The 26,663-nt window shown below is 39.4% G+C and overlaps 1 long non-coding RNA gene across 1 annotated transcript in view; it reads right to left on the bottom strand.

Annotated features, from left to right (window-relative positions):
• LOC139004847 (uncharacterized) overlaps positions 1–25,713 on the bottom strand; it is a 28,535-nt gene extending 2,822 nt beyond the window's left edge. The window contains exons 1-2 of the long non-coding RNA XR_011470618.1: positions 25,601–25,713; positions 24,249–24,317 (exon numbers count right to left, since the gene is read on the bottom strand). This is a non-coding gene — a long non-coding RNA (uncharacterized lncRNA). The remainder of the gene's footprint in view (positions 1–24,248; positions 24,318–25,600) is intronic.
• Between the last annotated feature and the right edge of the window lie 950 nt (positions 25,714–26,663).

Below are 26,663 nucleotides of genomic sequence, written 5' to 3'. Positions count from 1 at the left end.
GACAAGGGGAAGGATACGATCAGGCCTGAGAACTACAGAAACATCTCCCCAGCTCTTGCCTCTGCTGCAGCTTTTTCCTACTGGCAGACACATGGCCTTATAGCCAGTAACAGCTCTAACAGCTCCCAAGTTGTATATGTTATAGCTTCCAAAACTAACAGGGAATTGAATCTTTTACTTCCAATAAAATGCACACACACATACACATGCAGTACTCACACACACATGCAAACCCTCAAAACGAAAACAAATGAAAAACCCCAGGAAGGATTCTAATTGGCTTGGTTTGGGTCACATGTCCATTCATAAGCTAATGAATTGTGACAAGAAGGAAAAAGAATTATGATTGGCCAGTTTGCATCACATAGGATGGGGTGCAAGGATCCTGTAAGAACATGAAATCTTCAGAGAAAACCAGTTGGATATCTTCTTTCCAGGAGAAGGAAGAGTTCCTGACAGATAATGACATAAATATCTGTATGGAAACATGGGAGCATTTGGGGGTGTCTACTGAGCAGAATATGGGACAGATGTTTGCACATGCTTTACCTGTGGTCGCCTGGAGGAGGTCCAGGGTTGCCAGATTCGGAGGAAGCCCTGTGTAGGTGGTAGTGGTGGTGCTCTTGGTGCAATGACAACCTATCAACTGATATAGAGATCCTCCAATAGTGTAACCACCAGTATGGCCGTATGTCTGTTCCATTCTGTACTGATAGAGTTATTATCCTATAAGATAAAATTCCCTATAGCTTGGTTTTCTTCACTTAGCAAAATCTAGTGAACATTTTTCTATGGAAAATTATATTTCTACTAGAGGCCAGGTGCATGAAATTCATGCACTCGGGGGGAGGGGGTGGTTCATCAGCCCAGCCTGTGCCTTCTCCCAGTCCAGAAGCCCTCGGGGGATGTCCGACTGCCACAGAGGCGGGACAGGCTCCCACCACTGCCTCTGTGCTCGCCAGCCATGAGCTCGGCTTCTGGCTGAGTGGCACTCCCCCTGTGGAATCAGGCTGAAACCAGCTCTCTGACATCCCCTGAGGGGTCCCAGATCGCAAGAGGGTGAAGGCCAGACCAAGGGACCCCACTGGTGCATGATCAGGCCGGGGAGAGATGTGGGAGGTTGCCCAGCTGGGGAGGGACCATGGAGTGCTCCAGGGCATGTCCAGCCTGTCTTGCTCAGTCCTAATTGGCGGGACCCCAGCAGCAAATTAACCTACTGGTTGGAGCATCTGCCCCCTGATGGTCAGTGCACATTATAGCGACTGGTTGGCTGGTCAAATGTCTGCCCCCTGGTGGTCAGTGCACACCATAGTGACTGGTTGAGCGGCCTTAGCATATCATTAGCATATTATGCTTTGATTGGTATAACGGCCAAACCATCAACCAGACACTTAGCATATTAGGCTTCTATTATATAGGATATATGAGAACTTTCTAACTGGTCTTCAGTACTGAGCTATAGGCATGCTGAGGTATTGATCTTCTAAACTCTTCCCGTAGCTAGGTGGGCATGTGCCACCACTGTCTAGAATAGTCACCTCAAACCCACTTGATTGTTTACCCTAGTGGGTGATTAAAATACTGTCATTTTCATTTTGCGTCATGATGTGAAAAGGGTTGGGAAGAATCACGCTACAACATGGTTTCTAATGGGCTCCTAATTGCCCCATTTTATATCTATTATATGGTTAACTTAACCAGTCCCTTATTAGTGGTCTTTCATCTTGTTTCTCAGTTTTTAAAATATTTTATTATATTTCTAGTGGACATACTTATACATATATCGGCTATTTTTTAAAGACAAGTTCAAGAAAAAGAAATTGTGATATATTGGGTCCTATTGAAGGACATGGTGTATCAAATTTTCCTACCTTTCTATGAGTACCTAAGTATATAGGCTCTAGATCTATTGCGAACCTCTGTTCCATCATCTTATTAGATGTGTGTCTCAATCTGTAACTCAGGGCCTCTGTGCCTTGCTGAAAATGGAGATAATCATAATTTTTATTTCACTTGATTGTCATGAGGATCAAATAGAGGACATAGAACAATTCCTGGCTCATTGTTACTGTTATCATCATAATTAGCTAGTTATTAATATTAATTAGAAAGAGAGCAAAGAGGAGGCCAGACATTATAAGCATGGTCATCTGGACAGCTTCACCAGGAAGCTACAGCTCCGTACTCCTTAGGGAACCACCAGTCCATTCCCTATAGATCACTGGGGGAAGGGATCGAACAAAGGGCGAGATGGGTGCTTGTGCAGTTAAGTTGAGGTGACATAGGGAAGATGCTTGCCTGTCAGTCTAGCCTGGGGAACTATAGATTGGTTAGGGCAGTGGTTCTCAACCTTCCCAATGCCGCGACCCTTTAATACAGCTCCTCATGTTGTGGTGACCCCCAACCATAAAATTATTTCTGTTGCTATTTCATAACTCTAATTTTGCTACTGTTATGAATTGTAATGTAAATATCTGATATGCAGGATGTATTTTCATTGTTTCAAATTGAACATAATTAAAGCATAGTGATTAATCACAAAAACAATATGTAATTATATATGTGTTTTCCGATGGTCTTAGGCAACCCCTATGAAAGGGTCGTTCACCCCCAAAGGGGTCGCAACCCACGGGTTGAGAACCACTGGGTTAGGGGGTGGGGCCTATCAGAAGCACACAAAATCTTAGAGTGTAAATTGGTTAGTTTGAAGAACCTCCTGGTTCAATCCCAGACAGAGAGTTCCCTCGCTCTTGTTCGCTCTTGAGCTCTCTCTTGCTCTGTGATCTGCATTCGCCCATGAGCTTACTTGTTCTCTCTCCATAGCTGTGTGGCCTTAAGCAGCCACATGGCCCGTGACTGTGCGGACCCCACACACACAATGGACTGTAGCTTGGAACACAAGCTAAACTAGCCAGATGCTGGACTTTAAGATGGAGCAGAAACTCTGGGCAGTGGCCTTTATTCTGGCCCTGCTGAAGACAAGACTGGACTTTTTCCATGGCAAGACAGACAGCGATGGGGCCTTGGAGGGGAGCCCCCCTTCATTTTACATCCTCAATAAAGCTTTCCAAGAAACCCCATCCTCTTGTGGGAGCCTCAGGAAATTCTTTTCCTCTCGGCACCCCGATAACTCCCTTCCCACAGATAACATTACCACTTATTAAATATTTGCTATTTTAATAATGGTAGTTTCTGTTATTCTAAAGTATGACAATCTTTACTCCCCAGATACATATAAGAATATCTTTTCTTCCCACCATCCCAAAGGCATTGGGAATTAAATTCTTTATAATTATTGCTATAACATAATAGGTACATAAAGACTTTCCTTTCAGAAAACTAATTATTTATGAGATTGCATTTATGAGATCACAAATCTTTGACATGCATATATGGGGTTTTTTTCTTTTGTCTAAATTTCTATTAGTCTATTGTCTAAGTCAGCTAATTCAGTGATATTCTTTAAAATGAAACATTTCCTAGGAGTCCTAGGCAACTTATTTCCCCATTCAGGTTAAACAGAAAAGTGGAAAGGCCAAAGTAATTGGAATCTCATGGATGTGCTTTAGATGGGAAATTGTGGTTTCACCACTTTGGCTGCCCGTTGTAATCACCTGGGGAATTTTAAAAGCCACTGATGACTGGGCCACACCCTCGGGGACGGTAATTTAATCGGCCTGATTTAATTACCTGACAGAGGGATGATTGAAAACTCCCTGGGTGATTCTAATGTGCAGCCAAGACTGGGAACTGTGGTGTAGGTGGGTACTGATTAGTGTGGGGTCAGCTGGGTGTGTCTGTGAGGCCAGGCCCTAGACAGAATGACTTTCATCATCAGCTGGCTCTTCAGGCCAACTGAGTTAATCACCACAGTGTAAATTAGCTATAAAGCCTTCTGACTAAGAGTGAAACCAAAACATTCAATTCATCTACCCTTTGCAATATCTTGAAATTTTTGCTCTGGTCAATTAATTTCACTTTCAAACTTGTCTTTTTCTTAAAATTCAACCCAACGGTTACACTTGCATTATGGTGGTAGAAAAGATTACAAAGAAATTTCACATTCTTGATTTTGCTTCCTCTGTGTTTTGCTGCTGTTGAGGAAGCAAACAGTCACAAAAGGATTCAACACATAGAGAACAGATTGGATATCATGTGCCCTGCATACAGCAACTTTGATCTCTTGTCTAGTTTGAGTAAGTGCCTTGAGATTTTAAGGAAAGACTACTTCACTTGGACTAAAGACAATAAACTGAAATGTCCTTGAATTGGAAATATTCAACCACAGTGTTTTTTCAAGGGAAAGCTTTAAGAGCAGCTTCAAAGAACTTAGAAACTTAAGAGAAGGACAAGAAGATGCTGATGTGTTAGGAAAGTCTGCATTATTTGCTTCTGTGGTTTTGAAGATGTAAATAGAAATAGCTATGGCAAAAAGTTCTATAATTAGCTTTCATCCTGATTCCAAACATTGCTTATTATAAAGCTTTTAATAGTATATATGAAAACCACTGTTTAAAACTCTTGGTTTGAATTTTCTGGCACTTTAATGAAAAAATTAGTATTTTCAAGCTCTGTGGCTTCTCTAAAGTCATGTGCTAAACAAGAAGTCCTCTGTTGCGCAAAGGTTTTTGGAAATGGTGGATGCTCTGGTAACTTTCTTCTCCTTGGGCATAGTTTTCTCTAAGAGTCAGAATATGAGTTTAAGTCAGAAATTAAATGAAATACTGATCTAAACTGTGGGTGTAGTTATGGTCAGAGGTCAGACACTGGTATTTAGACCGAGGAAATGTGCTCTTTAAACACAGTGACCTTACCCTGTTGTCCTTCCAAAACCACAACAGAGAACAATCTTGCTCAGTTAACCAAACCTCCCTGAAGAAACTACCACCTAGAAGGGTGTCTTTCAGAATCCATCCAGCAGCATTGCAGGGCAACCACATCCTACCCTGAAAAGTGAATCCTCATCGTTTCCCCACCATCCAAACTGCCAGCCAGCATCAAGTCGCTCTCCTGAACTCACCAAATGTGTTGTTTCATGACTTGTTTTCTCACTTTGGTGAATTCTTTGTAGGTCTGAATCCTATGGGATATGAATCACATCTGGAGGAAAATGTAGAATAAGCCTACTGCCCCAAGCAAATTTTATCCAGATAAAAAGTGGACCATGTGGGGATAACAGAAACTAAATTATGTCTATATTTGAAAGAACAGAGTATTACTAATGAATATCAAGAATATTAATGAAATTTTTGAATTTCCATTTAACATTCTGCTTAGAAGTTTCAGGAAAAAATTTTTTTAATAGTAATAGAGTGTATGTTGGAAGAGAAGGTTAGGTTGGACTAACATTTTTTGAGCTCTTCATATGCATCATTTTAATAAAGGCTCGGTTGTTATTCTTCCCATTTTGCTTTTGAAAGAAACTGAAGTGCAGATTAAGAGAAATCTATGCAACCACACAATTGGTAAGTAAGAGAGGCAGGATTTAAAGGCAAGTCTGGCTGATTCCACAGCTCACATGTTTTAAATTGCATTATACTAGGCCAATCAGGAGAGAAGCAAATGTCCTTCCTTAATCATTAAAAACATATATTTTAATAATTGATATCCTATAAGATTATTCTGTGTTCACAGCATGGCCATAAAAAATAAATTTCTAATAAGACTTTTTCATCGTTCTTATTTTTATATTTTTCATGAAGGAGTATATAGACACTTTATGGAATCTTTGAGTCCAATTTCTTAAAACAAACAAACAAACAAACAAAACTACTATCTTCTTAACCAACTAAAAAGCAACTTGTATGTTGTCAAATTATTGTCTCTTTTTAAAATATATATTTTTATTGATTTCAGAGAGGAAGGGAGAGGGAGAAAGAGATAGAAACATTAATGATGAGAGAGAATCATTGATTGGCTGCCTACTACACACCCCCTACTGGGGATCACCTACAATCCAGGCATGTGCCCTGACTGGTAATCAAACCTGGGACCCTTCAGTCTGCAGGCCGCTGCTCTATTAACTGAGCCAAACCAGATAGGGCTATTGTCTTTTTTTATGGAGAAAATTTAGGCTGAAAGATATGGCTTAAATCAGGAGGAAAGTGGAACTCTTAAAATTGAGTCCCTGTTTTAAACAGACATCCACCCAGGCACAGGCAACCGGCGTAACACTTGAAGCTCAAGGAAACAGAGATGAATGAGTGTATGTGTTCTGTATCCAAGCTTCCTTTCAAGAGAAAGTTAAGAGGAAAAGTCTAGATCATTCCAAACTCAACAATCAGATCAATTACTCCTCCAGGAGTTGAGAAAGTTCATGGCCAAGGACTACAGCTTTGGATCTACTTCTGATTGGGGCGGGGGGGGGTGGGGGTGGAGGATTATCAGAAATAGAAAAATCTATGCCAGGAAGTTTGTCATATGCTTAGTAAAGATGTGTAAGGAATCTTCTAAAGTTAAGCTTCATTTACTGAGTTTAAGGAAGAAACAGAAGGCTACAAAAATATATTCATGTATTTCCAGTCCAGTTCATAAAGAGAGAAGAAAATGAAAAGCCTTTTGCGCAAAATCATTTAATATCAATGTTTTTAGTATGTATTAATAAAGGAAATATTAAAGGTGAGGGTTAAAGGTGACAGAAACACTGTCATTTGGTGTCAGAGAAGTTAATTGGGACATTTCTGCTGTACCTTTAAAAATCTGATGCTTGGCCCTAACTGGTTTGGCTCAGTGGATGGAGCGTTGGCCTGTGGACAGAAAGGTCCCAGGTTCGATTCTGGTCAGGGGCATGTACCTTGGTTGCAGGCACATCCCCTGTAGGAGGTGTGCAGGAGGCAGCTGATCGATGTTTCTCTCTCATTGATGTTTCTAACTCTCTATCCTTCTCCCTTCCTCTCTGTAAAATATCAACAAAAAATATTTTTTAAAAAATCCCATGCTTGCTTTTTATTTCCTCCATCTCTTTTTGTAACATTTGCTTTAAATGAAGGTATCTTTGAAGAAACATTTCTCACAACAGAAACTAAAATTCCTTTCGCACAAAATCCTCAGTTCTGTAGTCAGACTGAGACATCACAGAAATGACAGTTTTAGATGTTCTTCTTATCTTCCTAGAATGTTTGAAGGAAGTTTTCCACCATTTAAGATGATTTCAAATATGAATTTAATTTGTTGAATAACTCCTAATAACTTCTTACTCTTTATGAGTATTTAATTTACACTTTAGAAATGATGTGTAACATTAAAGCAGATTTCTGAATTAACTTAGGCCAACTTCCCTAAATTTGAGTCCATATTTGTTTGATCTAGCATTTTAAAAATCAGAGAAATACTAGAGCTGGAAGCCATTGGTTCTACTGACCTCACTTTGTAGATAAGGAAACTTGGGACTTAAAAAGATTAAGTGCTATAATAAGTTTTTTTAGTGGAAGTGGGACTGGAGTAAGTTCTTTTAAGCTCTAAAAGGACTTTTTAACACTAGTTGCCTTCCTTTTCAGTTTACTTCTCTACTACTGATTACTAGTTTAAATGTTCTACCTCCTAAAATGATATTTCTCAATCCTAGTTGCTTTGCAATTTAATTGGATAGTACAGCTTTTATTTTTATTTTGAATCTGGTGCAATTCTACAGAAGGAGAGAAAATGTATTTTACTGTTTTTATTGCTACTTTTATACCGCAAAGAGAAAAATCACATGACATCAAAAGTTTTACAAAGCATTTGCCTTACCCCTTTCAGCTCTAATTTTAGTATGCGATTGTAACTTTGTGAGGGATATGCAAGGCAAGGCGGCACTTGCTATTCCCTGTTTCAGTGCTTGGGTGTGTTTTCCTGGACTTGCTATTTCATTCGAATTTCACTCTCATTACCCACATTGTGCAGGGGTAGGGGTCCCTTCGCCACTTCCAGTGGGACTCCTCAGATTGGGGGAGTCAGCTCAGGTTACAAAGTTGGGTTCAGTTATGTTTATTTACTGTTCTTGGGTAAGAAGCTAAAATGTCCTGCCTGTTTATTCCATTAGGAAATGTTTAAGTGCATTTCCCACTAAGAAGGTCTTGTTTTCAACTTGGCTTCGAGTAACGGCAAAATCTCTGAGGATGGCCATGCCTGCCCTTGGAGGTTCTCCTTTCAGTTGGATTGTGGACAACAAATCTGCTTTTTCTCTGGATGCACTTGGAAGGTTCCTCTGTCTTTTGCTCCCATGAGATTTAAAAACCTGCTCAACTGCTCCAGATCAGAAAACATTGTTCCTGAGCCAGAGATTTTCCCATTCACTGAGGCTAATTAGATGGTCAACTTGATCTTGCAAAATTGGAAATGAGGTTTTGCCCCTCTCAGCAATTATTTTCATCAGTAGGATGCAGTCATTGTACTTTTCCAACAGCACACACATGAATAGGGGCGTAGCTGTTTAGAAATGTCTCCATGTAAAATGCAACATAACATAAGCATATGTCAACACGGTGGGAAACAACAGCATCCCTGGTGGGAGGGAGACGGGACTTGGATGAATCACAGAGGAAGCCATCTGAGCAGCTAGCCTGCCAGAGGAAAGGGACATTCTGATAATCCTGCCTTTCTCAGGAGCACATCCACTTGGATAGGGGACCCACTGAGTGGAGAGGACAAAGGAATGCCGGGAAGGACCTGCTTTCTGGTCAGTTTCCTTTCACTCCTTTCCTGGCTCAAGCAGAAGTGCCCCACGTACCCGCATGAAGCCTGAATCAGCACCTTCCAGGCTCTCAGGATGAGGAAAGTTGGGTCAATATGGCCATGCCAAATCTACTCTGCCTAAAATAGTCCCATAAGTGAAAGAGGGTTACATTTTTTAACATTGAATTATTGATCAATTTGAATTGGCAATCTAAAAGACACTTTCTAAATGTCTCCCACTACACACACAACTTTTTTTTTTTTTTTTTTTTTTTTTTTTTTTGTCTTTTTACAACCTTCAGCCACAAAAAAGAAGGAATTTCTAAGGTACTGTTAGGTAGCCAAATTGTGTGCTAGATGCATTAGGTTAATGTCGGATACAGGATCTAAGGGAAACAAGAAATGCAGAGACAGTTTAAAAATCAGATCGAGTCTAAGAGGAAGCAATCTTTGGCTCGGCACCTTAATGGACAGTGGAATGATGCAGCAAGGATTATAAGTAAGTCAATCATCCCCAATTAGATCTCATTTTCCCTGACAGAACAATAAAGCCTTGTCTCCATGCGGCAGTAAAATTCATATTCCACTGATCAGTCCAGCTCCTTATTGCTGATCAGGTTTCCTGAATAGAAAGTTCGCTAGTCGCCCTAATGAAAGAGCTTCAGATATGATGGACGGAGCATTTGTGCCCTATTTAATAGTGCTACGTATTTCAATATTTTGGGTAGCCTAGACTTGCCTAACTGAATTTGAAATGGAGTTTCAACATTTCCAACCTGGCCATTTTCACAATAGACAAGCTATTGACCTGAATCACCATCAACATAGCAGAGTCGTATATGGAAGGTGAATGGCAGTGTGGCGTATGGGAGAGGTCAGCAGGTTTGGACTATGGCTCTGATCTGTCCAGAACCATTCAGTTCATTCCATGATGAGGAGAGCTTCCTTCTCTTTGTTTATTTTTTTAAAATATACTTTTATTGATTTCAGAGAAGAAGGGAGAGGGAGAGGGAGATAGAATCATCAATGATGAGAGAGAATCATTGATGGGCTGCCTCCTGCCTTCCCCCACTAGGGATCGAGCCTGCAACCCAGGCATGTGCCTTGACCTGAATTGAACCATGACTTCCTGGTTCATAGGTTGACACTCAACCACTGAGCCATGCCGGCTGGGCTCCTTCTCTTTAATATGGGGATTTGAACTAGAGATCTTCTCCAAGTGAAACAGCTACGGTTCTAGAAACAGGACAAAGCAAATGGTCTAATCACATCAAATCTGGCTTTCCACTTAAAGACCCTTCGGCCCAAACAACCACAACAAAAACAGTGTGTGAGAAATGAGTGTTTGGGGTGCCACCTCTCATCAGGCACTTCCCACTGCCAACAGGTGCCCAGGTTTTGCTCTTCCCCTGGCTGTGGTGTCACAGAGATGTTGTGAGAGAGAAACATGTGGACAGAGACATGCAGCAGTTACCTTCTGTGTAGACCCAAGATAACACCCTTGGAAATAGGAGATGGGGCAAGGACTTTCCTAGTTATCAAGGACAAAATGGTCACAAGAATTTAATGTCAGATTTCCTCCACGTTCTTGTGCTTATTTTCATAGAAAAACCAATGTTTAGCATAGAAGCAGAAATATTATTTGCAATTGACATTCCAGAGCTTCAGATACATGTTTATAGTTTGCTGACCAGGGAAAAAATGAGGTAACCCTGCTCATCCTAAACTCCGTGCATAGTGGGAGGGGGGCAACGCTCAAGATTCTGCAATTAAACTCCAAAAAAGTAGAGATTCTTGCCAGTTTTAGAAAACCAACTTAGAATTGAATTCCTAGAGGACAGTCCAACTATAAGATGAAAACCATTCATATACAAAGACTCCGGGGCTCAGAATTCATCAGGAAACTTCCAGTGGATTATCTGCTGTTTTATACAACGTAAAACTACAAAGTGGATGTGCATTGTTTACACTTTCCTTTTTTTGTAGAACAAGACAAATGCATATGGTCTTATGTGTACTTGGGGATAGAGATTGGGTGCAGTATCCTGGAGGAAGGCCATGAAGGAAGCCATGGAGGGAAGCTTACCTGCTTCTCTTTGTCTCCAGGAACAAGTGCTGGTGGGAACCTCTCCTCTCTGTCCCTCATGTTTCCTCCATTCTCCCTCTTTAAGAGTAACACAGGAAAGGGGCGGAGACAGGCAAACACTGACTGAAGTGGAGAGTGTGGAAAGCAGGGCCCGGAACCAGTCACCGCCAGTTCATGATTGGAAGACAGCATGTCCCCCCCACAAAATCCTGCCGTTCTAGCTCGGTGCTGGCTGCAGAGGGGAGCCCAGGGCAGTGTGCCGCAGGTCTGCTGCTCATCACCAGAGAGCCCTAGACAAATGCAATGGAGACAGAGCTGTTTCCTGGCCCTGTCCAGCTTTCCCTAGGAAATCACTCTCTCACTCAGCATATAGCGCCCAGATGCCAGTTCCAGGAAATTTGCTTTCCCCATCACCAGGACCCCAGGCTCCCAATTACCTTCTTCTCCTTTTTCATTATAAAAATTCCATGTAGAGATCCTATGTCAGTTACATGTTCATGGCATAATAATAATTTGCCCATGAGATTATGAACAATAATCTTTAACCCCCCAGGGAATGGATGTTTGTATCCTGAAGGACATCTGGTGTTCAACTCAAGAGGAAGTCTCATTTGTAATATGTAGGGGGTATGGGACCAGAGTCTTCCATTTGTCCAACTCTTGCTGGAAATCAAACATAATGAATAAACCAACTTTATTTATCTCATTTAGTCTTCACAAAATCATGAGGTAAGGTTTATTGTCTTTATTTTTTATAATGAACTGAAACTCAAAGTCTAAATGACTTTCCCAGAGCTCAGTAACTCCATGTCCCAAATACTATATATGTTTTGGTACTTCATCACATCAGAATTTCTACTATAAATATTCAAAGAAATAATTTTGAAAGCAAGTGAAGTCTTTTCTATGTATGAAGTTAGGACATAGGACTGTCGTACCTAACATGGAAGGTGGTTTTATGCTAGAAAGACCTGAATTTGAATCCCAACTGACTGGCTCTGAGCCTGAGGGGAGGGGCTTCGAATGCTTGAGACTCTTTCTCACCTGTCAGGGAAGGGTATAGATGGTTAAATGACTTGGTGTATTTATTAAAGACCTCACACCAGTAGATCTAGTCCTTATTTAACATTTTATTATTTTTGAGAAATGGAAAATGCCCTATCTTGGAAAAGTTGTACTTAGGTCTCTAAAATGTGGACTCTGCCTGCCACCACACACTGTGTGCCTTTCCACAAGTTACTTAAGCTCTTTACACCAAAGTTTATGAATCTGTAACAATGGGAATATGAGTAAGGCCTATTTCCTGGGGTTGTTATGAGGATGGAAAAAAAAGATCCAGCAAAACTGCTTTGCATAAGGCCTGCAACTCTGTCAGCACTCAATTAATAATTTCTATTATTGTTGGTACATCTGTGGCTAAATTGGAAAAGAGAGCTACAGCTCAGAAAATGCTGGAGACAGCTGCTGTGAAGAAAGGAGCTGTTTCCACACAGAGCCCCGTTTGTGAGTAAGTACCCAAAACTGGAACGTGGAGAGGGAATGGATTGAAGAAAATCTGAAGAATAGATCAGTGGTTGGTTACACAAAGTAATGTACCCACCTACCGAGCTCCATTCATGCAGATTCTGTTCACCAACTCAACCAAGATTTTTGTTAGGAGTTTGGCACATCCAGAGTGGGAATCAGCCCACTGGAGTAAGGCCACATTCTTGATACTGAGAGGCACAGTCTGTCTGCATCATTCAGGGAAACCTGGCAGAACACAAGTCCAGTAAGCACGCACAGATGTATTGGCCAGCTTCTCATTCAGGGAAGAATGAGCAGAGGAAAACAATCTGTATTAATCTAGACCCCAATCCACTTAAACATCTATTACTCCTCACTGGACAGATGAGACTGAGTCTCCCAATATTTGAAGGCCTGAACTTGGCCTTAGAGATTTGAGGGGACAACCAAAGATCAGCAGATGTTTGGAGATAACAGTCATACAAAAGAAAAGAAGCAAGAGAAGTGGATAGAACAACTCACATCACAGGAAATGAAGCTGAGGGAAAAGAAGAGAAGGTTATAGTAATGTACTAATTGGCAACCTCAAAGAGATTCAAGAGGAAAAAGGGAAGATAGACTCTGACAAAGAGATATGAAGATCATAATAGGCTTCTGTGAAAAGGAGCAAATAAATAAGAAAAAAATTATGGATATTAAAACTCTAATAGCAAAAGTTGTTTTTATTTAAATGTCAAAAAGTTTACAAAATCAAGATAATTTCCCAGGAAAAAAAAACTTGGAGAAAATTTATAACTTAGAATATCAGTCCAAGACTAATCTAATGGGGATTACAGAGAAAAGAAAACTAAAATAGGGGGGAAATAATCAAGGGTAATAATTGGAAAAGATATACATCTTTATGTGACATGGCCTCACCAACCACTGAATAAGCTAGAAATCAATTCAATCTAGAGATAAAGAATGTGCAACTAATTTCCTAGAACACTGCATAAATGTCATCAACCTTCAAAACGTTAAAATAATAAGAGCAGGAGGTGGAATATGAAGAGAAGCCCAGGTGGATGGAGACACGGGAGCACAGAGCCTCTCTTCAGAGCAAGATGACAAGACATATTCCTAAATTTCATGATTCAACAAATAAAGGGTTAAGAATTATTATATGGAGCTACAAACACAGCCAATAAGTATGCTTAAATTTTTAGAATATTCTGTAAAAAAAATTGTAAGGAGGAAAGAAGACAAGACAGCTTAAATGAACTAAAGTCTCCCATCTTTATGGCCTGTAGTTGATGTTTAATGTTGATCCACAAGGAAAAAGAAGAAAACATAACACTGAATTGGGGCCATAATCATCAAAAAGAAATAAAAATTTTAAAACAAGGTTCGAATGATTACATCTAGAAAGAAGGATTTAAGAATGGAAATGGAAAGACAAGTTAACATTTCAATTTATAATTTTCTCCACTACTGAAATTTTTGATACTCTCTTAGGGTACTAAATTGAGAATAAATAAACAAACGTGTATATGAACAAGTACTTGTAATACTAATTGAAAAGATTCGTATTCCAAATTTCAGTAATATAGTAATGCTATAACACAGGGACCAGCAACTTCTCTGTGTAAAGGAATATTTACTATAGCAAACAGTTCAGACTTGTTAGGTCACGATGTCTCTGTCACAACCACTAAGCTCTTTCCCTGTAGCATGAAAGCAGCCACAGAGACCACATCATGAGTGGCCCGGCTGTGATGCAATAAAATCTTGTTAAGGACCCTGAAATGTAAACTTTATGTAATTTTCTCACACCTAGAAATAGTCTTCTTTTGATTCTTTTTTCAGCTACTTAAACGTGTAAATCTCAATCTTAGCTCATGGGCCACATAAAGACAGATAGTGGGCTGGCTTGATTTGCACAGTCTGCCCAAAAAGACAGTAGGAAGTAATTTCTCATCTGCCCAGCATGGCTCCCCATGTCTCTCCTTGTGGGACAGGCCCTTTTCAATGAGGAAAACATTTCCCACATTATGACGGTGCTCTCTGCAACAGCAATGGGGAAATGACAGCTCCCTGCTCCCAGCCCCTGTTCTTAATTCAGACACATGAGCCAAGTCGCCCCAGGATCTGTGACAAACGTCTGACGATTGGCATTTCCTTTCTCTGGGAGTTCTAAACCATAAGGACAATGTAGGCCTGGGGCTCCCAATTGACTACAAATGCTGATCTTCTTGAGAAGGATAACATGGTGGTTAATCTTACGTGTTAACTTTACTAGGCTATGGTACCCCGTTTTTGGTCAAACACCAGTCTAGATGGTGCTGTGAAGGTATTTTAAAGATATGATTAACAATGAACTCACTAGACTTTAAGTAGTTTACCTTCCATAAAGCTGGTGGGCCTCCCCCAATCAGATGAAGGCCTTAAAGTAAAAGGATTGAGATCCCCAAGGAATTCTGCTGCCACACTGTCTTCAGACTCAAACTGTAACATTAATTCCTCCCTGGGTTTCCAGCCTGCTGGCCTGCCCTGTAGTATTCTGTGCATCCAACTATCATCTGCCTTGTCTCTCTGTTATGGTTGTGATTAGCTAGTTATTAATAATAGGAAAGGAGCAAAAGGGAGCCAGGCATTATAAGCATGGCCATCTGGGCAGCTTCACCAGGAAACTGCAATTTCACACTCCCCAAGGAACCATCAGTCCATTCCCTGCAGATCACTGCGGAAAGGGACTGAACAAAGGGGAGATGGGTGCATGAGCAGTGACGTAGGAGTCACAGGGAAGGTACTTGCCTGCCAATCTAGCCTGAAGAACCATGGACTGGGCAGAGGGGTTGGAGCCACTGCAAACCCGTGAAAATGTGGGCATTCATAATCCCCCAGACAAGGAGTTTGCTCTCTGGCTCCTCTTGGCTCTTGGCTCTTGGGGCTCCTTTGTTCCTCTGGCTTTGCTCCTGCCTGTGTTCCCTGTGAACTCCACACACAATGGACTGATGGACTGCAACTGGGAACACAAACTAATCCAGTGTGATGCTGGGTTGGGCTATGCTCCAACATGGAGTGGAAATTCTGGGCAACAGCTTTAATCCTAGCTCTACTGACGTCACAGTGGTACTTCTTCCATGGCAGGACGGAGGGAAATGGGACCTTGGAAACTCAGGGACTTAAGTCTACGAAAATAAATGCCACTCATTCTCCCATGCACGTCTTAGAAAATTCTTTTTCTTGTGTCATCTCAAAAAACCCACATCCCCCAGCAACAGGTGGGACAGGAAGCGCTCCCCACCAATAACTCGCCTATCATCTATATGTCTATCTATGTATCTGTCTGTCTACCTATCTATCTATCTGTCATCTATCTATTTATATGTTTCCTATTGGTTTTTTTTCAAAGTATAGTCTAGAAATAACATTTTTTTATTCTGTTTTATTGAGGTATATTGACAAAATCTTAAGATATTTAAAGTGTACATCGTGATGTCTTGATATATGGATACATTGTGAAAAGATCACCCCATGGCATTGATTAACATTTTTTCTTCTTGGTGAGAATATTTAAGTTCTACTTTATTAACTAATTTCAACCATACAATACAGTGTTATAACTACAGTCACTGTGTTATCCATTAGATCCTAATATTTGTTCATCTAATAACTGAAAATGGGTACTCTTTTAACAACCTCTTCCTATTTTTTCCATCCACCAACCACAGGAAACCACTGTTCTATTATATATTTCTATAAATTTGACTTTATTTTTAGATTCCACATGCAAGTATTACCATTCAGTATGTGTCTTTCTCTGCCTGACTTGTTTCACTTAGCATAATGCCCTCCAGGTTCATCCATGTTGTCACAAATGGAAGGATCTCCTTCTTTCTCATGACTGAGTAATATTCCATTGTATATACACCACATCTTCTTTATCCCCTCATCCATTGATGGATGCTTAGGTTGTTTCCATATCTTGCCCATTTTGAATAATGCTGCAATGAGTATGGGTGTGCAGGTATCTCTTCAAGATCCTGTTTTATTTGCTTTAAATAAAGAAGTAGGATTGCTGAATCATATGATGGTTCTATTTTCTTTTTTTTTTTCCTTTTTGAGGAACCTTTATACTTTTTTTCCATAGTGGCTGCCTGCCCAATTCATACTCCCACTAAAGTACACAGGGTTCCCTAGAGAAGAGGCATTTTTGATGATAATTTGGAATCAAATCATATCATGTCTGAAGCTTGAATATCCCTTGAATGTCCCAATTGGAGGATCTATAAACTTTCTTTCTAAGAAAAATAAAATTAGTTTGATTTCTGAGGGGCTCTTGAGTAATACATAAGTAACCCAAGCCAAAAAAAATCATTAATGGAATTTTTGTTCTTTCATAAATATTCTGGAAAGCACTGAAGGTGTCTAAGTCAGAAAACCACTCACAGGGGCAAAAATAACATTCATATACATTTACACCTACATAAACACGACCTCTATATTTGAAGCTGCCAAAAAAATCCAACCCAATATCACAGGTACCCCTAGGCCTCAATGCAGGTGAATTGTTTCAATTCGCTGCTTTTCATAAGAAAGGTTTTATTTCCCCAGTTGATCAGAGAGCACACTTGGAGAAAAATCTGTTGATATTTCCCTTGCTGAGTTTTAAATAGCCTGAGTATGTGTGATATATCTTTTGTAGTGAGTACTTTAGAGAAAAAGCATTGCTTTTAAATCTCATGCATGCCCCAAATGTAATGTGAAATAAATTCTACCGTAAATGAGCTCCTGCCTTGTCTAAAAACTGAATTGTAATATGCAAGGTTTCCCGGAGACAGGCCATTTTTTGTGTGCTCTTAAAAGCAGCAAAGCTAAGAGGATTGATAAATTTAAATCTCTCTAGCAGATTTCATGTAGAGCAGTAAGTTTATATCTCCATGCAGTTCTAGTAGCAAAAACATGGTAATTCAATCTTATGTTTCCCAGGAACTCAATTCCACTCAATTAACAGGGGGCATTTGACTCCGCATAGGAAAGTGGCAGAGAAGAATTAGATGCTACCGGCAACCTTGGGTCTGCCCTCCCGGAATTCGTATTTAATCCCTGAGATGAACCTATTTTCAGAGACTGGTCTCTGAAGTTTTCCATCTTGTTTTCAGCGTGCTTTGAAACGATCAGATTGTAATTAAAAGCTCTGAGTCTATCAAATCTCTGTTTGGCTGCTCACTGCTACAGGAAGTAAAGAGTCAGTTTTCTTTGTGATTGTCTCATCCCTCAAGGGTGAGGGGTCTTTTCTGAACTATGAAAGAACATCTTCCCTTCCCTAGAGATCCTTCTCAAACTCAACAGGAGTAAAATTAGAATGACAGTGTCAGGTCTCATTCATTGAGCGCATACTACATGTCAAGCACTTCACCAGCTTTCACACATCATTTCCTTTCATTCACATCATCTCATAAGCAGAGGTCTTGTTATCTCCAGCTTGAAGAGCCTGAAGATCAGTGAGGTTAATTGACTGAACCAAGCCCACAAAGTCCTTAAACAAAGGAGCCCAATTCAAACCCCAGTCGTCTATCACCAAAGCCCCTCTTCTTTCCACTATGCTGCTTGCCTGAAAAGCGCCTTCAGGGCCTCCCATTGAAGCTGTGAGGGAGCACATTAGGATACATACAGCTACAGAGGCTCTGGGTTGCTTTCTTCTTCCACACCTCAGCTCCTTCCCTGGAACACTAAAGCTTACTCTGTAACCTGAGAAAAGTTCCCAGAGGCACTTCACCTGCGATCAACTGAAGATAAGAAAGCATTTCATGCCCCTCATGGCTCCTAACTAGGCTCTCAAAGGCACCCCTTTTCCAGAGTTTCATGGCTGAGCAGAATGGTAACCAGTGGACCGAAGGGACGTTTATGTTAACCAATAGGACTTGCAAATATCAGCGTGAATAACAGTCACTCACTGTGAACAGGCTGCTATGCATGCCCAACATGAGTTGAAATATGCAAAATAAAGAGCAGAACATGCAAACTTTTTAAAAAACACATTTGAGAAATGCAAATGCAGATTGGGGCCACACAGGCATGAACTGTGCAAATAAGCATTAGAACATTCATGTTTCATCTCTTCGGTTCCAAGAATTTTACAGCTGATCTTATTGTGTGCACTTTGAAGGAGGTAGTGTATTACCTTTCTTAAAATTCTCTGAACGGCAGATTACAGCAGGATTTCTTTCCTCAAATGCATATACTTTCCTGAAACATTGAACCTCATTCTCAGAACCCAGTGTGTTAGGAATGAGATAACCCAGTGTCATTTCTTAAGAGGATTTTTCCTTTCAAATATTTTATTGAGTTCAGAAAATATTTATATGAAACATTAGATTTTATAGATTTTTCTGTGTGGGTTTTTTTCTATATCTTTTTTACAAGCCATTGAAACTGTTGTGGTTTTATTGGTTAAAATGACAGGAGAAGAATGTATTATTGTGTTAAATCCCACTATATTAAGCCGTGTATTTTTTTTAATTGTGGAAAAATATACATAACATACATTTTCCATCTTAGCCATCTTTAAGCGTGCAGTTAAATAGTATTTAGTACAGTCACATTGTCCTTAATTACCACCACCCATCTCTAGAACTCTTTCCATCTTGCAAAACTGAAACTTCTGTTAAACAGTAACTCCCCATTTCTCTCTCCCCCAGCCCCTGGAAGCCATCATTCTCTTTCTGTCTCTATGAATGTGACTACTCTAGGAACTTCATGTAAGTGGAATCACACAATATATGTCTTTTTTTATGTGGCTGGCTTCCATCACTTGGCATACTGTTCTCAAGATGTAGCATGTGTCAGAATTTATTTTCTGTTTAAGGCTGAATAATATTCCAATGTTATGTGTATACCACATTTTATCCATTCCTCCCTCGATGGACACTTACATTTGGGCTATTGTGCACAATGCTGCTATGAACAGGAGTGTACAAGTATCTTTTCAAAATCCTACTTTCAGTTCTTTTGGTCTATACCTAGAAATGCAGGTGTGGGAGTGAGATGACATGGCAATTCCATGTTTAATTTTTGTTTGAGGAATCGCCATACTGTTTCCTACAGAAGCTTAACCATTTTACATTCTCACCAATAGTGCACAGGGTTCAAATTTCTCTGAATCTTCACCCACACTTTTTTTTTCTCATCTTTTTTTTGTTTTTTAATAGCACCCATTCTAATGAGCATGATGTGGTACATTATTAAGGTTTTACTTTCCATTTCTCTCTGGGTTAGTGATGTTGAGAGTCTTTTCATATGCTTAATGGCCATTTATATATCTTTCTTGGAAAAATGTCTATTCAAGTTCTTCACCCAAGTTTTTATTTGTTGAGTTTTAACAATTCTCTATATATGCTGGATATTAACCCTTAATAAGTGCATGATTTGCAAATATGTTCTACCATTTATTGGGTTGCCTTTACCCTATGTTGACTGTGTCATTTTGATGTAGTCCAATTATCTTTTCCTTTTGTTGCCTATGCTTTTGATGTCATTCCCAAGAAATCATTGCTAAATCCAATATTGTGCTTTTCCCCTAAGTTTTCTTCCAAGTGTGTTTATAGTTTTAGATCTGATGTTAAGTTTTTTATACATTTTGATTGATGTTTGTATACGGTGTAAGAGAAGGGTCCAACTCCATTCCTGTGCATGTGGATATGTATCCCATTGATTTTCATTATTCATGGTAGTTATATTTTATACAGTTACTGTGAACGCTGAAATTAGGGTATATTGAAATACTGCTCTTGGGGAAATATAAGATTAGTCTTCTGTCATATTTCTGTCAACTGATCAACCCTTGTTTTATATGGGTTTCTATTTAAAGACTGCCTATTTAATGCATATTGTTGCTCTATTAACATTGAGCCCACAGCCAACAAAACAGCACTGTAACTGATGCCTGAAGGAAGCGTACCTAACACAAGGAATTTCTCTGTTAGATAACATACATTTGCACTTAAGAATACTAGACAGCCCTTCAGCGATAACTTTGGGGACCATTTTAAATTGCAAAATAACCAACAGAAATCATGAACATGTTTTTTAAAAAAGCACCAAATAGACAACAAAAAAGGACACTTCATTACAGTATGTGGAGCAGAAAGGAGGAGGCAGCATCACCTTGTTCCACTGATGTTAGGAACATGTGCAGAGATAGACTCAAATGTTTTGCCGCTCTGCCCATGGCCACGAATGACGATGGAAGCAGCACAGGAGTATTGGTTTGGGGATAACGAACACATTTTAGCAAGTAGGTGAATTCACAAAAATTAATTTCACTAATACAGTGGGGCCTTGACTTACGAGTTTAATTCGTTCTGAGACCGAGCTCATTAAGGAGCTCGTTAACTCAAATTACTCTATCAACTCAATGCAAAAAATCGGCCAAGAGACAGCTGGTATCTCAAAAAACTCGTTAGTCGGGACACTCGTAAGTCAAGGGCCCACTGTAATGTGGATTGTCCAAATATATATGTCTATATATATATATATATATACACACAATCTACTTTGCTTCAGGATCCTTGTCTCTCTGGTATCCATAGAGAGGAAGAATTGCATGTGCATAAGCTGCAGAAAATAAAGATGGACGTGCTTAAATCTCAGTCCTCCTATCAAGACCTTTGATATAATTCTTTGGCCCTGCCCCCCAAATTAACTTACTCTCTCTCCACAACAGACATAATTTCATAAAATGTGTTTTAAATTCAGAAAGTATATTTTATGTTGTTACTTGATCCAAATCATTGCATTTTGTAAAGATAGGCAAGTTTGACTCCAGTATCTAGACCACTTAACAAATACCTACCTATTGTAGAGTTAGATGCACCTGACTAGCAAACCCTATGTCCTTAAATATTTGTAACACGTGACTCATGCTTTGGTGGGATGCCAGGTAGCATACAATTGGATGACACTATCTGAACAATTTCAGAGCTCTGGCCCTCTCGGCTGTGAGGTGTAAATTAGGGATTCTGTATTGTGCTTTTTCCAAAGCACTGTCTTGCAAAGAAATTTAAAACTAGATGTTGTAAGAACAAACAAACACATAATTCTTTATCACCCTTTCAAACTGTAGAAATAGATTTAGCTGCAATCAAGAAATGTATTCCAAACTACAGGAACTAGCTGCTGACTGTTCCAACTGTAGGCTAAGTTTCTGCGTGGTTCCATAAATATTTTAACTGCAACCTATCACAATGTCTTGGATTTTGCTCATTATTATCATAATATCTGCAACTAGATTCAGACCTGCATCATTGAACTCATGACTCCGGCAAATGAAACATTTTCCACCTTCTTTTTTCCCAAATACACCCCTCACACATGCACACACATGGAGACATACAAACCTACAGCAATGTGTAGACCCTGATTAGAGTATTAGGTAGGTGTGAAAAATCCATGCATTAATATATTTGCCAGTAAATAAGATCTCTTTTCTAAAAATTAATGCGGTACAAGTATTAATAAAGGAGGGCAGTTCAGCATCAACGATGAACTGTGGAGAGGACATGGTTCACCTGCTGATGGTGAAAAGTACCACACAGCATCACCACAAACACAAGAATTTTAGTTTATTCATCATTTTATTTTCTTAAAACTAAACATTAAATCTTATTTCACAAAGCTGACCAGAGATAAAATGTGTTACTTAACTAACATAGGTACCTTGCTTACCTGTTAGTATTTATATAATAACTAGAGACCCGATGCACGAAATTCATGCAAGAGTAGGCCTTCCTTCCCCCGGCTGCCGGCACCAGCTTCCCTAGCAGCCCTGGCTTCGTCTGGAAGGTCATCCAGAAGGACGTCTGGTCTAATTAGCATATTACGCTTTTATTATTATAGATAATGAATGATATACTTACTTTTCTGTATGCCAGAGCACAACATTGACTTTTCTTCAAAAATTACTACTTTGTATATACTTACTGCTGCTTTGTGGTGGATTGTCCTCATGAATTATGGTTACCTTAAGAGGAATTCATTCAGATTTATTTTATATTGCCTTAATTTTTTGATACCAAGACACAGTGAAATGCAATGCCACCTATATTTTGGGGTAATTGCATGTATAGTAGGACTTATTTTAAAATTAAATTTGTTGTGTTTCATTGCTAGATATGCACTAGTATTTTATCCATGTAACTTTATAACAATTTTTTTCAGGTTTTGTATAATATTGTATAACCAAGTCTTATGGACTTTCCAGAAATAAATATATTTACTTGTATCTACTTTACTTCAAAACTACCTTAAAATTAAGTCTATGCATGAATGATAAGAAGTACTTAATTTTTTTTCAAAAAATTGTTCTTGTGTAATTAAGCAACATCTTACTCTTCAGCTAGTCTTAAAATCTGTAAATTGATGTAGGGAATAGTCAAAAGCTCCACTAATATGATGGCCATTAACCACATATGGCTAGTAAATTTAAATGAAATAAAGCTAAATAAAAATTCAGTTCTTCAGTCATACTAGCCATTTACCTGGTGTTCAATAACCATGTGTGGCTAGTGGTTACCTTATTAGACAATGCAGATGTAGAGTATGGCTATCATTACAGAAAGTTCTATTGGACAGCACTGGTCTATAGCATTAAATGTTAGAATTTAAAGCCAAAAAAGGTTTCTAAAGACGTATATGAATGTATACCACTTATGTATTCCAATGAATAGATTTTAGGAGTTGCTACAACAAAGGCCAAAAGAAAAGGGAAAATAAAGGATCTAAATTTTTTACACAGAATATTAAATAGCCAGATGTCTTATACCAAATTCCTTTGTTTCTTCAGTTCGAGTTTACTAAATTCTCCTTCAAGTTCATGCACACCTAGTAGCTATATTTCCCATTGATTTTTCCCAACCTATGTGCCAAAGTGTGATAATCTTTAGTTACATTGCTGAGAGTGTTCATTTCAATTAGGGATTTAGTTAGCTTTCTTCCAACATCCAGACCTAAATCTAAGTTGCATGGTACATAAAATGGTGACATGTGAGTATTATGGAAAGTCTATTTTCATTCATGTTATAAGTAAATTATAGGTGGATATACAAATAATATTCATAATTTATATGGTAGTATTACCTGTTTTAAAAATCTATATATAAAGTTTATAAATAATGCAAGCCATTATGGTATGTTAATTAAAAACATACATTAATTTTTCTATAAATTTTGAACCTACACTCTGGAGAGAAGAAGGGAAGACTAAGAAAATACATGCAATATAACACCTCTGCTAATGAAGAGAAAATTCTTGAAACGGAGTGAAACGTGGTAAATATTGGCTCTATTGAAATGTCCCTTCCTTGACATTCATAACTTCTAGCTTTTAGTTTCAATATGAATTCTAGTTGAGAAAAACGCTCAAAGCTTGCTTTACCGACCCTTAAATAACATGTTATAAAATTGCTCAGGGTCAGTGCTCAGACACCAGAGAGGAGCTGCTGGCTGTCCAGGGAGCTTCTTACTAACAAACAAAATAATAGTTTCAGAGACGCGGGGCTGCCTCCAGCCAAAAACAGGAAGAAGACTTTCCTACAGGGATTGCTGTTGTAGTGCTGTATGCTCTTAGGATAAAGTTTGACTTTAATCATTCAGCAAGTCTGTTAAAACCCACAGCAATGTCTACAGTGTCTGGCCAGAGAGATATACTCACACAGTAGAGATACTGGTCCCACTTCTTTTCCCACCATCAAAATGAAGAGAGCTTTATTTCACTATTTTTCATGAGACAGTTCTTTTTATATAAAAAATATAGTACATAGAACAAGTGCTTAACTGTTTTAAATTATGTTCATTTAACAGGGCATGTTATGAAATTGCCTAAAGATTATAAGAATGCTTATTTAATGATCTCTCACCAACCTACCATAGAAGAATGCTAATGCTCATTGCTATAAAAATAAACACAGTTCTTGAAAATAATAAAGGAGATGAGAGAGGCTAGCTGGGTATCAGTTTTCAATACCTTTTACAATTCTGTTTCAACTTCCTTTTTAATTTCTTCTGATATTTTCTTTTACTTCAGCTATTTCCCCTGAAAGATTCAGAAAAGGAAAAAAAAAGATTAGCAAATAATAATAAAGTATATATAGGAGCAAGAGAGAGAGGAATTGGTTATAGTATAAATTTCATGCAATCAATAAATTGTACATATGTGTATTGATATGTTGCAATACCTCCAGCACCATGCTGTGCCTTAAAAGAGACACTGATGTTAGCAGATTAAATGTAATAGCAGTGAGGATATACATGGCATGTCTTAATTAATGTCTGTCATCAAGCAAGGCATTAGTTAATTACTTAGACCACATGAATGATTATATAATAAAGAGTATATTTAATAACATTTTCTTAGATAGACATATGCCTTTATCATGTAATAATAATTCAGTTCTAGTTCAAGGAAGAGAGAAAGTCACAATTAGCTGTGTCCACCTTAAAGGAAATAGGAATTTACTTGGCCTTGATGGGTTATTCATCTACTCAGAGGAAGAAAGGGGGAGAAGCGTCCTCCACGGCTGCAAAGAAACTAAGTCAAAAGTGAGCATGCCAGCTCGGAAGGCAGTGCGGGCGAGTTTGGAAAAACAGGAGTTTGCACATGCAGTGAACAGTTGTAGAAAATCAGGTTACGAACATCAGCTAGAGGCCCATACCAAGGACCTGAATATGCCATCGAAAGCTGGCGAAACTTCCTAAATTAAATAGCAGACTAGTCATTTGCATTTGTCTTCTGTTGCACCAGTGCCTCGATGAAATAAGAGCCCCGATTTGCAAAAAGAAATAAAACTAAACTATGAAAACAAGGATGGCAGATGAGGGACCAGAGTGAAGGATGATCTCAACAGGTTTCTGAAGTCGGTGAGGGGCGAGGCGCGCCAGGCCTGCTGTGCGGCTGAGAGGCTCGGGCAGGTCAGGGCCTGTCCACCCACAAGCCGCTGAAGGGGCGCCGGTCAGTAGCTACTGCTGGGGGCTGAGGTTGCGACGTGCAGCGGAAGAAAGAGGTGAATTGAATCAGTGCTGATATCCCTCAATCCTTGTCCAAAATGAAAAGCAAATAAAAGCTTATCTTACCCCAGTGCCAAACCCCAGAAGATCTTCTCTAAAGATTTGACTTTGGGGAAAGCCGATGCTCCTAACGGGGATGTTGACATTCCAGAGTAAATCTTTCTTTGCTCTGTGCTTTGGGGGATTTTCAGTCTAACAGCTAGCTCGTTGTCCACTTACTGGACAGAGGACCTGCTCGTCAGCATACCTCCACCGCATATGATTTCGTCCCGTAGGAGACCAAGCCAGAAAAAAAAAAAAAGCCATACTCACAGAGCAGCAAATGATGGCATTCACACCCGACTCCTGCCCGTCTGTGAATTAATCAGTGGGATTGTCTCAGTGTCTCTGCGATGTTTCTGCTTCTTGTTATGCACAGACCGGAAGCCTGGAGACTACATTTCCTAGACTGACTGCCTGGGAGGCAGCTGAGCAAGATCTAGAAAGCTAAGAGAACAAGAAGCCTCTCTCACTCCTGCGTTAGTGGGAGGCAGTGGCCTTGGCAGACCGCGGAGGTGACATTTGCTAGACGGCACACGTGTCCTCTTGGGAGCCACTTAGTGCTCTGCTCCCTGCACGAGCTGATTTCCTGAAGACTGAGGACAACTTCCTGGGCCGAAAACACAGCCCCAGCGCTTCCGATGGTTTTGTAAACTTCTGATTCCTGTGCTCAATGACTTCCTGTAAAGACATACCCAGAGCTGTTTCTCTTTTCCGGACGGAAATTTGGCCAATTCAGAGATGTAGGAAGAGACTCAACAAATACAAGTAAAACCAATTTTAAAAATCAACCTAAAAGCATAGCTGTCACTGTAGTGAAGAGAACTAATTGAGAGAAGAAAAGAAGATCAAAATAGCTAAACATTTGGATGGTCATTCATAGACAAATTCTACAATACAGTACATCCATGAAACAAACTATTATAGGAAATAAATGAATAAACATTAAAATTGAAATATCTGAAGTAAAGGACTTTATCAAAGGATTCAGAAAACAAATGTGAAATCTAAAACAAAAGTTTAGAGTGGCAAGATTGGTATTCTTTACAACAATGTGAGTTAACCAAAGGCAAGGGAAATGGATGTTCTTCACCAAGAGGGCCAAGATCTGAGGAAGGAGAATACTCAGTTGAGGACAGCATCTAAATTTCATCCCACATGCCAACCCCAGACTATTAGCTGTGACAGCTTGGAAAGCTTGGCTGAAAAAGATTTTAAAGTTTAGTCTTGGCTCAGTGAGAAAGTGTCATTATCAGTTAGCAATTTGTCCCTTGTACTGTAGACTGGGGAAAAGCCACATGTATCATTCACCTTGCCCTTGGCCATCTTGATATGC

Source organism: Myotis yumanensis, unplaced genomic scaffold, assembly GCF_028538775.1.
Source record: "Myotis yumanensis isolate MYYU_CA2020_CCGP unplaced genomic scaffold, mMyoYum1.0.hap1 SCAF_3, whole genome shotgun sequence".
NCBI classification, from domain to species: Eukaryota; Metazoa; Chordata; class Mammalia; order Chiroptera; family Vespertilionidae; genus Myotis; species Myotis yumanensis.
The sequence above is the reverse complement of the archived record's forward strand: the minus strand, read 5'-3'. Positions and strand labels throughout refer to the sequence as shown.